General features: G+C 36.1%; 1 protein-coding gene across 1 annotated transcript in view; it reads right to left on the bottom strand.

Moving 5' to 3' along the window:
• LOC137298500 (homeobox protein Hox-D10-like) overlaps nt 1-1,817 on the bottom strand; it is a 192,079-nt gene extending 190,262 nt beyond the window's left edge. The window contains exon 1 of the mRNA XM_067830793.1: nt 1,749-1,817. The gene's annotated coding sequence lies outside the window, so the exon portion shown is untranslated. The remainder of the gene's footprint in view (nt 1-1,748) is intronic.
• Nucleotides 1,818-13,890: the final 12,073 nt, after the last annotated feature.

Below are 13,890 nucleotides of genomic sequence, written 5' to 3'. Positions count from 1 at the left end.
CATTATTCAGCAATGGGATGTTCCAGGGATATAAGGTCCATATATATATGCATTGTTCACATCCATGGACAGGATGGACTGGAACAGTAACATAAAAATATCATTCTACGTAAGTTTTGCGCAACATACATGTAATTTCCATGCACCTTTGAACGTTTTTCATTGTGTATATTCATAGTGACTATATCAATATCAATATCAATATCAATATCAATATCAACTTTGATAACTTTGATAACCTCCAGCCATTCAGCCACTTACAACAACTCTCATACAGGACCGGAGTGATCGATCCATGCTCTGGTCTCTACGGACTACAAATGTGGCTTGTTTGAACTGAACACAAAATTTTATATCATATGACCATACATATTAGATTATATTCAAATGTTATGTAATTATACTAATTAAATCATAACCAAACATTGTGCAATTACAATAATTCAGTTATATTCAAACGTAATGTAATGAAGGTATGTTCAAAAGGAATCGGCATCTCAAATACGGGTAAACACGTAAAGATGTGTTTGTTTTATTATTGGTAATGCTGTTTATATGATGTTCGTGATAGTTCACACAACAGTTGAATAAAATATGTTCTTGTAACCTTTCATTTTAAAAAGGCTTCGGTCAGTAATTGTATTTTGAACATTTATCGCTAACATTTTCCAAATCATTCAGAATAGACTTGCATGGTATCTAAGGTACTACTAACATGAGTACCCTCTTATCATAAACACAGGCGAATGACAAAGTCGGAATCATACATTGGACTCGGTTGTGGCAGTGATTTGCTGTGATTATGGAAGACGGTTTGTCGCTTCTATTTCTTGCTATGCCCATCATCACCGGTCACGTACTTGGGTGACCTGTCGCCTTCCGCTAGCCCTGTTCACATGAGCACAGAAACATACATCGGGCAGTACCAAAGGCCGGTCACAAGAATTCATGTTTTTCTCACAATCTGTTTTGCGGAGACAGTCTTGATGTGATCTGTCTGTCGTGGTTTGTTTTATATGCGGGAAGTGTCAATTTATATTCTTTTATCACTTCCCGTGTCAACAATAGCCTAAAGCTAGGTACATATGTGACTGTTTCTTCGTTTTCTCAGTGCCTTGTCTTACGTACGTTCTTAAGGGATTACATTGATAGTGCCATGTTATAATTTCAGACTGCGATAAATTCCCTGTGTATTCTAGATATGTTGACTTTTACGCAGATTTTACGTTGACGTTACATCACTAACATCACTAATAACTTCATTGTTGATAACAAGGAAATGTTACTATGATGAATCCATGATAAAGTATTTCAATCTTACGAAAAAAGGTAATTTGATAACAATTTGGGTTCAACATATTTGTGTGTGTGTTTGTGTGTGTGTGTGTGTGTGTGTGTGTGTGTGTGTGTGTGTGTGTGTGTGTTTTCATATACTGGAAATTACATTCACACATATGTTACAAATTCAAACATTACCTAGTTACATGTGGCCATAACTCATTTACCATATTGCAATAGGAAACATATTTGTGGACATCCTAGTGCACGTTTGTATGCTTAAGTTAGTGGTTGATAAATAAATATGCATGTAACACATATGTTACAAATTCCAACAATACATACTAGTAGTTACAGGTAGCCACAACTCATTTACCATCTTGTAATTGGCAATATTATTTGTGGACATCCCAACGTAAGTTTGTAGGTTTAAATTAGCGGTTAATAAATAAATACTCATGTATACTCACAGCAACAGAAAGTAACACCTGGCAACCAGCGCGCGAGCGATCCAGTATTTGCCACGCGTTCGACCAACAACGGTAACAGTTCTCTCCCCAAATTCCTTCATCTCCCGGGATGTGTGGTCGAGTAATGTCCATTTTCCTGAAATTGCAGGAGAGGGAATACTTTATGTAGAATATAAAATGTTATGCTTCCAGTTATTGTCTTCGAATCGGATTATAATCTTCATTTTCGACAAATTACCAAATACAATTTTTTATTGTTAGAACAAGAGCTGAGATGACAAAATGGTTTTATTTCTGACAAAAACTTCACGAAACAAATTAAAACAATAATTCAGAATGCGAATTGCAAATACAACCAGTGCATAATGTCGATTCAAAAAAACACCGCCAATATTATAATGGTAGTTTTTAATTCTCGTTTCTTTTCCGTATTTCATTTATGTTTAATAAGGGAATATTTTTAAGACATAATGTCATTCCAGAATGTCACTTTCAGTATGGAGAAGAACCTCGTTAATCTAACCCTGCGGATTAATATATTTCGGGATCGAGTATGGAGCTATGCCCCTTTCCATGAAGTGAGATTCAAGCAATGACGTTTCTTTGACTTTAAGGACAAACGGTGTCCGGTTTAATGAGATGAAATGAAAGTCAGACAGAATGAAAATGCTTGACGTTGTTTATTTTTTTCAATTATCAAAATAATTTGAGACTTATGTGAAAAACGGGCTAAAATGTCATAAACTGTCAGATTTCAATTAATGTCATGTTTATAGTACACAACAATAACGCGCTAAATAATGTCATGATTAGTTTTATTTTGGTCGTCAATATTTTGATTAACGATCATATATTAACGTTAATCCATCCTGATTTGAAGGAAGTGATCGTGTAAAGTTTATGTTTTATGAAAGGTTACTCGAGTATACAGTGAAATTGTATGCACTTCCATACAGGAGTCTTCAAAGTCCATTTACACATAAAATGGGAATGGGAACCAGTGCGAAATCCAACACTTTTTCTGCGCAGGATGGCATTCACTCTCGGGGTTCAGATTGTATTAGGGGTTAGCTCCCTTTGTTCATGTTCAAGTTCGCATCGTTCCAAATTAATCACTGTTATGTCTGAGTCATGTATTATTAATTCATAATTATGTGCGGTTTTTGCTTTGTTTTAAGAGTTCTTTTATTTGTTTGTTTGTTTGTCTGTTTGGGGTCTTTTTTACCTTTTTGTGAACACGAGACATATTCAGTGAATGAAAAGACTTGCCAAGGCAATATCAATTTTGTTGGTAGAAACATTTTGCTTAAAAGATATGTACAGCATTATTCATTAAGAAAGATTCTTTAATTTGACAAACAGAAATATCAACATAACTTTTTTCTCTTGATACGTTATTAAAAAAATAACTATAGTGACACAAGCCAAAACTTAAGTTTACGTACTTTTATCAGAGAGAAAAGAAGTTCGAACTGACGCGAACTTAAACTTTTGCCACGGAGAAAGTAGGGTCTGCAAACCAAGGAACGTATTCGGGGTGATTCTGAGATCTGAACCCACGTCTCTGTCCTACCATACAGGCACACTTGTACAGGGGAATGTGCATTCTTGGGTCAAAATGTACAGATCCCAAGACTGAACCAACAGACCCAAAGACTGGGCCAACACAACCAAAGATTGGGCCAACACAACCAAAGACTGGGCCAGCAGAGTCAAAGGCTGGACCAACAGAGCTAATGACTGGGCCAACGGAGCCAAAGACTGGGCCAGCAGATCCAAAGACTGAGCCAACGGAGCTAAAGACTGGGCCAGCAGAGCCAAAGACTGGGCCAGCAGATCCAAAGACTGGGTCAACAGAGCTAATGACTGGGCCAGCAGAGCCAAAGACTGGGCCAGCAGATCCAAAGTCTGGGCCAACAGAGCTAATGACTGGGCCAACAGAGCCAAAGACTGGGCCAGCAGATCCAAAGTCTGGGCCAACGGAGCTAAAGACTGGGCCAACAGAGCCAAAGACTGGGCCAGCAGAGCCAAAGACTGGGCCAACAGAGCTAAGACTGGGCCAACAGAACCAAAGACTGGGCCAACAGGGCTAAGACTGGACCGACAAAGCCCAAGACTGGGCCAACAGAGCTTCAATGACACAGATGAGGTTGAACGTCCGGAGGCTCAGAGAGGAATGAATCAATGTAGGATATAATGTTCATAAACAAAAATATTTCTAACTGCGCAGATTATGGGAGAAGGAGAGGGGCATCGCTAAGGTGACTATCAGCCTTTATTCTTAATTTTACTGATGCGAATCACAGGATGGGCAGGCATGTGTCACAGTCGAGATATATGAAGCATTAAATTACTACTTCTACAATCCCTCCACTGAATAAAGCCCATCGCTTGTCAAACCATGCCAGATTTCTATCAAACAAGACATAAAACGATCCCACCCACTGCACTTATGTGTCTTGAAATAGTGTAGAAAGTAACTCGCGATATATAATAACGAAATGACTCCTTGAGACCCAAGATGCCACAGGGTATGTTTTTTCGCCATTGACTATTTTATAACAGCTTCATCATTTCATGTAGAAAGCAATTAGCATCTATATACTAATGGGGAATGTGAGTTTGATATTCATATTATTAAACTGGTTATATCAACTTAATTCAGTCTGGGATTATAATGCAATTCAGGCGTCAAGCCAGAGCATAAACTTGAAAGGTTTGATTTGAAAAAAATGGCAGTACAATTGAAAACAGAATGTGTTTCTGTTGTCGCGGTTTTTATCGGCCTTTTAAGTTCTGTGTGTGGTATGTTCAGACAAGGGAGCCTGTAAATAAAGATGCTGTCATACATGTACCAGTAGGACCCGATGATACTATACTAAGTGCCTGGTCATACTACTGGGATACACGAGTGTCTTATGATACTATTTAGATACACAAGGACCAGAGGTAACCACATGCACATGGAGTGACCCACTGTCAAAGTAACATTCGGTTAACTCGAATTCTCTTAACTCAATATGTCATTTTGCATGTGTCACACGTGGGATACTCAAATACCCGATGTCTCGCAATGTCGTTTAACATGTGAAGCACCTTGGTGATTCATAAACACGTTCTCATGGTTTAGTACGATTTTGTACACTCGACCGCGTCTATTGCCGAAATTTGGATTATGGATTCAGAAAGACTTTTGTTGCTTTTGTGTATAGTTCCAAAAAAGAGGTTGTTAAATTATGGTTTGTACGTAAGCTCATTAACTCTATAAGTCCGAAAGTCTGCTTGATGACTGAATATTTCGTGGTCGTTACACTACCCACATTTCGGGGTCAGTAATTAAATAACAGTAAACGTTATAGCAGTAAAACTCTCAACAAATTGTTCATTGTACTATCACGACGTAATCACTAGCATGTGAAACACCTTGTGACTATGCTTATGGGTGTTTGTGAAAAACCGAACGCATGAAAATGGTTCAACTTGCGCATTCAGTTCTCTGACAATTTCAGTAGCAGCTACCTATTTTCAGCTCAGATTATCCTTGAATATAATAGTACAAAACTAAAGAAACTTCTCTATTTCCCTAGAATGTCTTGCACCTATTGCACCCGGTGCAGCCATTTAATGACCCTAAGGTCTTTCCCCGGATGCAGCTCATTTCATAGCTTTCATCAGTTACAATCATTTTTTTTTTTTTTTTTTTGCCAGGTTAAACCTACTTCATGAATCTCAGCATTGGAAACCGTTGTGGTATGGATGTATAATGTCCATTATATCCGGCAAATGAATTTCAAGATATGAAACTAACTTCATTCAATATGCATAGAGGCAGAGTAAGGACACATCCGTCCTCTTCTAATACTGGTTAGGATGCGCAAGGAACGTCCTTTAGTACACCTGACAACTGACTATCGCAGAAACCACGCCCCTTTATTACCAAGAACTGGAACAATGTCACAGAGGGCTAGGCGGCAGATTTACGATTACAAAACCAGCCTTTGAAAATAGCTATAAAATACTTGGCAATTTGCTTCTTCGTTTAAATACCAAGCATCCAAATTGAACACCCCAACGGGATAGACCAACCTAGGGCCGTTTAGGGCAAAGTCTTACTTTATAATCCGCGGGGCAGAAAAAGCCTAAAGAGTTCTCGCACCAAGGGAGATAACTCTTATTATATGCCTCTTTGTGACTGTATTTATTCTTCATAGAAACGGTTAGGTTTAGGAGTCCCTGTATTATAATTTAGGCGCGACAAACATTCATTTCAGTGATCTTTGATGTGTATTTTATTGTTTATTTACACGCCTCGCCACTGTTTATTGTCACTATCTAGCGGACTTATAAAAGGGCGGCTGTACGTTTCTCATACAAACCGACTCGTTTCATGTGCAATGCGTTTATTTGTTCCAGCAAATTTAATGTTGAATGCTGAAGGTTACGTAACGCAAATATTTGTTAGGGAAAGTTTGAGAAAATAATAATCTACACACATCTTATGTAAGGGAGACTTGGGTCCGTGAAAGTTGTCCTTTTAATGAAAGAAAAACGCTGAAAAAGATCCAGACCTAATCAAGTAAATGCATGTCTTCATGGTATACCTCGGAGTACCATGGTATGAGTACTTTAAACACAGATCCCATTTCAATCTGTAACATATACATTGGGAGCTGCTTGCTACGGGAAAATATGTAACAAATGTTCTGAGGGCTTTACGCTACCTGATACATCATAAGTAGGAAACTCCTCGGCCTTTCTACACAGAAAAAATGTTCGAAAGTACAATGGGAGTCAAAGAGTATGGTCCCGAGGATATAATTACGAGGATACAATTAAACATTTGAAATTGATAGCGGAGGTTCAATTTGAAGTTTGTACAATTCACTTAAATGTCAAACAGTATACTTTCTCAAACTCTCAAACAAAAACATTCAACTTAAAAACGACCACCCCAATTCACATGCGTAGTTTGTAGTTAAATGACTTTTGACACATTCAATGTAAACTGAACTTCCAAACTGGATCGAACGAAACTGCTCATTAAGAGTCAGTTATAGAAACTCGTTTATCCGTACTTTGTATCCCAGGTGATTCACTCGGCCCAAAACCAGTATATAATTCCAAGTTGATAATTCCTTTTGCACGTGATCAAACTAAAAATAATAAGCATGTCTTTGTCTATTAGAACAACAAATGTGCACATCTAGATATTATAAAAAATGAATATGCAAGTATTTATAACAGGGATGTATCAGTATCTGCTGAAACAGTTTCCAAACTTAAAGATTTAAATGGTGAATTTATATAAACAACATAAGCACATTGCGTGGTTTTATATCGGGACGCAAACTAACTAAAATCTAAGTGTAATGGGTTTTTTTGTGTGTGTGTTTTTATTATTGACAAACACCATAACCACTCTATACTTTGTTGAATATTCACGATCTGCGTCTGTTTATATGTAACTGTGTATTGTATATGTAACATGTTATTTATTGAATTAATTTTCCAGAACTTAAAGAATGTATATTATATTCTTAGTATCTGTGTTCATTCTGCATTTGATTATGAAAGGTGTTTGAACGCTTTAATAAACATGCTATCGAAAAATGTCTGGCTTTTTTCATTTGACATAACTGCACTTTGAAATAATTGGGTACTTGAGATGTGAAGTACCTGACACCCGGTGTCCATCTAAATGCAAAAACACACTTCTAATTACATCCTGATCTGTAATAGAGCGGTCAGTGTGAAACACAATAACAATAACATTAATATCACGAAAGTATTTTATAATTTTCAAATACCAGTATATGTAAATGACCACTGGTCTATTTGGTATGTACAATGAGTCATATAACTTTTTCTAATCAAAGACATATATGTAATATGCATTTTTTTCAAATTATGGATATTATGTAATATTTGATCTTAAAACCAACAGAAAATATATCATGCGGTTAATGGTTTCATCTGTGCTTTGCCAGATGGTAAAGAAAATAGACAGACACTTCTCGTCTACGTTCCAGGTAACATAAAGTCAAATAGCCACAAGACACCATCTGCAAAATACCTCAGTATCGTATTTCAAAGTATAGACTGAGCACGGCCACCCATGAGTAAACAAAACACATAAAACTAGGATCGTGACCTGCACCTTTTAACAGATACCAAACCGGAGACCCGGGGTCTTCTGAAACGAAATCAGAATAATCTTTTGTATACAATTATACGACAAACAGACTACAAACCATTTAAGTAATGTAATTCAATCCACTTTTATCGCTTGCTGAGCGGGTATAGTTACTTAAGTTGGATGGGCTAGTGAAAACAAGGGTAGGACTTTTACTTCATTCCGGTTCTATTACAGTCGCGAGCTTAAACAAACGATAGCAATGACGTTTGAAATCAGTACTATCCACATGTGTGTAAGCATGGGTTAAATTAAAAGTCTGGATTTCAAGTATACTTGTGCAATTGATTCCCTGCAACGAATTTATCTGTTAGTAGCTTTCTAAATTTGTGCGTGTGATTACGAACGTGAATGTACACGTTCTCTATTTTCTATATGTTTCGTATTTTTGTAATGATAAAAATGAATTATATATTGATTTCAAAATATGGTATCATGATGTACTTAAATGAAAAATGAAAGTAAAGCGTGTTTTTATTTTATTTTATTTCATTTACAGTCGAAAAGGGCCACGTGGTGGTGTGTTGTAAAATAGGGTATATTCGTTTAGTTTGTTACCTGCGTGCGAACGTGCCAAACGTGCACAAATGTTATCTAAAATCACAAAACAATATCTAAGAACAATGACCTCATGAAAACAAACAGCTGTCGGAAATAACCAGAATCTATATTTTCAAATTCCTTTATTAGTGAAAATATGTTCATTTACGTGAACATTTGTACATAGTGTTGTTTAATATAAATATGAATAGTGTCTATGGAATACTGCGTCCAAAAACACTAAGATGTTATCATTTAAAAGCTTTTTCGCTCATCTAATATTGACTATATAATATCATTAATACTACCCATACTGTTGTACATACCACACACATTACCATATATATGTACATCCATTTACTCCGAACGGGAAAATGATACTACGTGCTTCGTCCCACATCTGCGTATTAGTCAATACCACTCTCCTCTGTGCGTTTATAACCCAAGGTTTGTATAGAAATTATACGCAAAAATTGCATATTTTATTCAGATTGGTTTCCAATTTTAAATGCGAAAACTAAATATAATTAACAATAATTATTATCAATCGAAAATATACTCATGGATACGAATAAGGGAACATATGAAAGTACTAATGTTCCTTTATTCTTTTCCAGGTTTGAGTGAGTGAAATTCCGGAAATAAAGCTTTATTCGCTTCCATGAGTATATAAATAATTTGTTGAAGAAAGTAGATTTACAAAAATACGAATATTGCTGTCAGTTTACATAGTGTCACGTCTGTGTATGTGTGCAGTAATCGTCATTTTGTGCTGAAAAACGGCTAAGCAAGTTGTTACACACTATTTCAATATTGTTGCAATGTCCGACGAATGAAGTGTTCAGACGGGGGTCAATTATATACATGTATATCAGTGTTGTAACGTCGAATTAAGTCATTTTGTGCTGAAAAACGGCTAAGCAAGTTGTTACACACTATTTCAATATTGTTGCAATGTCCGACGAATGAAGTGTTCAGACGGGGGTCAATTATATACATGTATATCAGTGTTGTAACGTCGAATTAAGATTAACATATAACTTGTAAATATGTTGAGAGAATTTCAAGTTAGCCACGGTTATGCATGTGCATGATTTATATTGCCCTCCCCTATTGTTTCTAAATTTATGTAGGTACTTGCAAACATTTGGCGAGGGGCTGAATTTTCTAACCTTACTTTTCGTACAATAAATCAGATGTCATGTACATGATATATATTTAGGATGGTGTGGATGAAGAGCAAGCATGAAGGAACATTTGACGTAAAACATACATTTTTAGCCCGCTTTAAGATCAGAAAAACATAAAGTGAAAAATATATCACATACGTTTTGAGAAAATAAAAAGAAACAATTCTTGGATTTGCTTTATGCCGAAAAGCTTGGTAATTTCTCGGTATTACAATACATTGAATACATTTAGAGCAACATGATATGGGCAATAGAAATATATCAAAATTGAATAAAGGCTTTCGAGATAATTTCCGACATTGGAAAATACATGGTTTATCTTTCAAGGCGTAGAGAACTTTGACAACCATCATCTTTTTGCTATAGTACTAAAATATACATTCGAGAGTGATTTCAACACTGTGGACAAAAGTAGTCCAAGTATTATCTTCCAGAAAACTAGCTCGTGGTTTGCACAACAAATAGTTTATGCATACAATTTATTTATTTTGCATAAAGGCTAGCAATAGCTATGGACGTCACAGGAGATCACACGCAAAGACAAAACATCATTTGTTTTGCTATCGATTCATTGAACAATCCATGTAAACAAAACGGAACATGTTGATGAAGAATGTTTGCCTTACCCTTCTCAGAATATTCCAGTGTTTTGAGTTTTTTTTCTCTTTTCGCACGGCATGCGTTCGGGGATCATTTTTTGAAGGCTACGTTCATGTTTTCAGAAAAAAATTCTTAATATGATTATAGAAAGGGTGTTGTTGCTTATAATTATATTTACACCATATGTAAAAATCATCTAGGTTAATCAGACATGTATTTACATTGTGCGTATACTATATGCTTAGTATTCGTTTCGTTATTAACTAGATAAGGAGACTGTTTTGTAACATTCAGATCATGCTTTTAGGGATCATGTCTATAGTATACATCGCCATGATTTCAGGTAAAATTGACTGTTGACTAAACCCAGATGACGATAGGATTTCATTTTATTTGAAATCAACAAGGTAAACATCTTTACTTTTTTTCGCAATATACATATCATTCCAAAAATATTCAATATTTGTAATAAAAAACACATCATAAAGAAAATCATGAAACAGATGATGAAGAGAAATTAAGGGCAAATATGACGTTTTTGTTCCATTCCTTTGGTAGTGTTTCGTCTGTATGGATCTATATACATTTTCTCATGTGCATTGGCATTGGCTAGTGGTAGGCTATGAAAATGGAACATTCCTTACTGTTTTTAATGGTATACCACAGAAGCAAACTAAAAGGTCCCGTCGAAATGAGTCATGGCAATGCATTCTCAAATGCATGGGTTATCACACGTCGTTCTGCTTAACTGTTTGACCTAAACCTGGTATAATTCACCAATAGCATTACCAGACACCAAGCTCTATTTATGTGATTGTACTTTCAAACTTCCACGTTAGTGCAGAATATCAACGTGCATATCATTTGATACCAAGACTGGAAGTTCACATAAAATACTCCAGATTGAACTGAAATTAAGTCTACAGCTATTATACCTTAGGCAATTTCAGATCTGAATTGGTTCTGAATCAGATCTCGTGTTATAGCCTTTTACATTTGGTTTAATAATGTTTATGCATTTTTGGAAATGGCGTCCATATGCTTCACTGAAACATTGTTCGAGTGTATACGTGTACATACTCATTATGTGTATTGGACACGGCCTGCTATTATGAGCACTAAATGGTAAAAGGTTGTGTTCACTTATAATAGGAAAATTCGAAATTGCTATCAGGTATAGAAAATCGTGTTCAATATCTCCCGAGGCGACGGTTGGAAATATGGTGTTGATTTTACTGGTGCTTGACTCGAATTGTTTTGACGGGGACAGCACTTGAGACTGGCCTGGGGTAATGTTTAGGCGTGTTCAAGGACTTGAAGTTTAATGAGTATCAGTTTTTATGTTTACATATGCATGCAACATGTAAGAACTTTATGGTGAAGTAAAAGGTAAAGTAAAGTAAAAAACTGTTAAAGTGCAAAGTCATTTATTGCAAATACTGTCACAGTTGAAAAGTTAAAGTATGAAATATGCTTTTGACAAGCACATGAGACAGTTACACATATTAAAAATACATCATCAATACAGAAACATATGGTACAATTATAGCAGAACATCAACAACGACTTTGACGATACACATGAGATTCAACATTATCTTGATTCATGCACGCCAATATGAAACTAAAACATTGCGTTAACCCAAATTACTGTCATGAGATAAACTATGAATGCTTACTCGATGCATACATCGATTTATTTCTTGGACATTTTCACAACTACTGGTACAACAACAAAAAAACCTGTCTTTCCTGTTCCTGAATCCTTCCTTTGATTTTGCACCATTGACCAGTGGTCAATGCCATCAAAGAAATCCATTTTTGGTCCGACATGGGCAGTGACCCTCCGTAATTAACTCATGATACGGGGTTTAGTTGCGCGGCACATTTCGATGCACTCAATTGAATGTGTGATCACTGGCAATAAAACCGGAATAAAACCAGAATAAAACCTAGGGCACCTTTTGGAGAAGGAAGGCCGAAGAGACCCGTCCCTCTCATCTGCATCCGAAGTCGGTTTTATTTGTTCAGTGTTTAGACAGGTCAGGATCCACATCAGAGGAATTGTCAGATTTAACGGTTATTTGAAACATCGCCAGTGCGTGGTTAAAGACTCAGTATATGTGACCACGAATGTAAAGAATCCACCCGCATACTTAAGGAAACGAACTGCAGTATGCAATTTTCTGCGAACTCGATTTAAAAGATTTGAAAGCCATCTTCATATAATTCGGTTTCTGCAATTTTGTTTGTAGGTTTCAGATGTATTTATGGATGAATTTGAAAGGACGAGTTCATGTTTATAATATATATGGTACATACTTTTGAAAGTTTAAATATGTTGCAGCATATGTGAATGAACACACTGAAAACATCAACCTCTTTAAACAGTTTGAAAAAGGGTGTCGTGTATTTCCATGTGGTTGTTTTAATGTGGACAGAATTTCGTAATATGACAACACAATTATAGTCACAATGAAAGACGGCCGTTAACACAACAATCACTGTATGTTTATTACATCCAATTATTTATGCTATCCCTTAGGCTAATTGACTCATTTTCCAAAATGGCGGACATCAGATGTACACATAAAGCTATGACGTCATCATTTTCTGGTCACATTGCGTTCAACCTGAATTTAGAGGTCACCTTATCTAATGCTTGTGTCCTACCATTTTATAGACACATAAACCTCTGAATGAGCTTGATACCTCTAAACAGTGTCAACCATGGCTTTGATCTATCGGTCCAGTGGTGCTAAATGTCCATGGACATTCTGCAAATCAGAAGTAGAATCTTTGGTGTGAAAGTTAAGGAGAACTTTAAGACCTTCTTAGCTGAAGGGGTATGTCCTGTTACAAGGATCTCCAGTTGCAATATAAGACTTCAGGTCAAGGGAGCAAGGTAACGGCCAAAGAGGAAAGGCGTGTACGTGTACATACCGCATGCTTAGTGTTAAACCTTTCACAACATAACACGTTATAGCAGAAACTACCTGTTTGTGTTTCCTTTAAGACATTACAACAGAACAAGAAAATCATGAAAAAAGAACACTTAGGATATGTTTTTGTTTAAATGCTTTAATATCATAAATTTAAAATTTAAAATAAATTTCATACCAGTATTTGTAACATACACAAAGAATCGATGTCAAATATCTGGGTCGTAAGCAAAGATGCTTTGAAAAAGGTTGTTGCAAAAAGTAAGCATTCGAAAGATTCCTTATAAACAAATGTGGAATAGCTATACTCTTTATACAGGTTTTATTCATTGATATACATATCTACCAACCTCAAGCATGAATTTTGTTATGGATATGATAACATTTTTTATGTAATGATTAGATGTCAATGTCAAGGAATAGACTTGTTTTTTTTATCAGAAAAATCACGAAATTGATTTCTACTTTCAGTTACGAATGTAGATACACATAATAACACTGTATAAGTTTCCTTTCCTACTATAGCTGGAGCCATGGAACGTATGGACACCAGAGACGCCATCAAGACAACAGGCAGAGCCTGGAGTTCCTACGTCCGAAATAGTGGAATATGATTTACATGGAGCCCGTCATTTGAGATGTTCGCCTGTTGATGGAAAGATTTCATTGAATAAGATA

The sequence above is a fragment of the Haliotis asinina genome, chromosome 10, assembly GCF_037392515.1.
Source record: "Haliotis asinina isolate JCU_RB_2024 chromosome 10, JCU_Hal_asi_v2, whole genome shotgun sequence".
Classification (NCBI taxonomy): domain Eukaryota; kingdom Metazoa; phylum Mollusca; class Gastropoda; order Lepetellida; family Haliotidae; genus Haliotis; species Haliotis asinina.
Note: the sequence above shows the minus strand (reverse complement) of the source record. Positions and strands in the feature narration are given on the sequence as shown.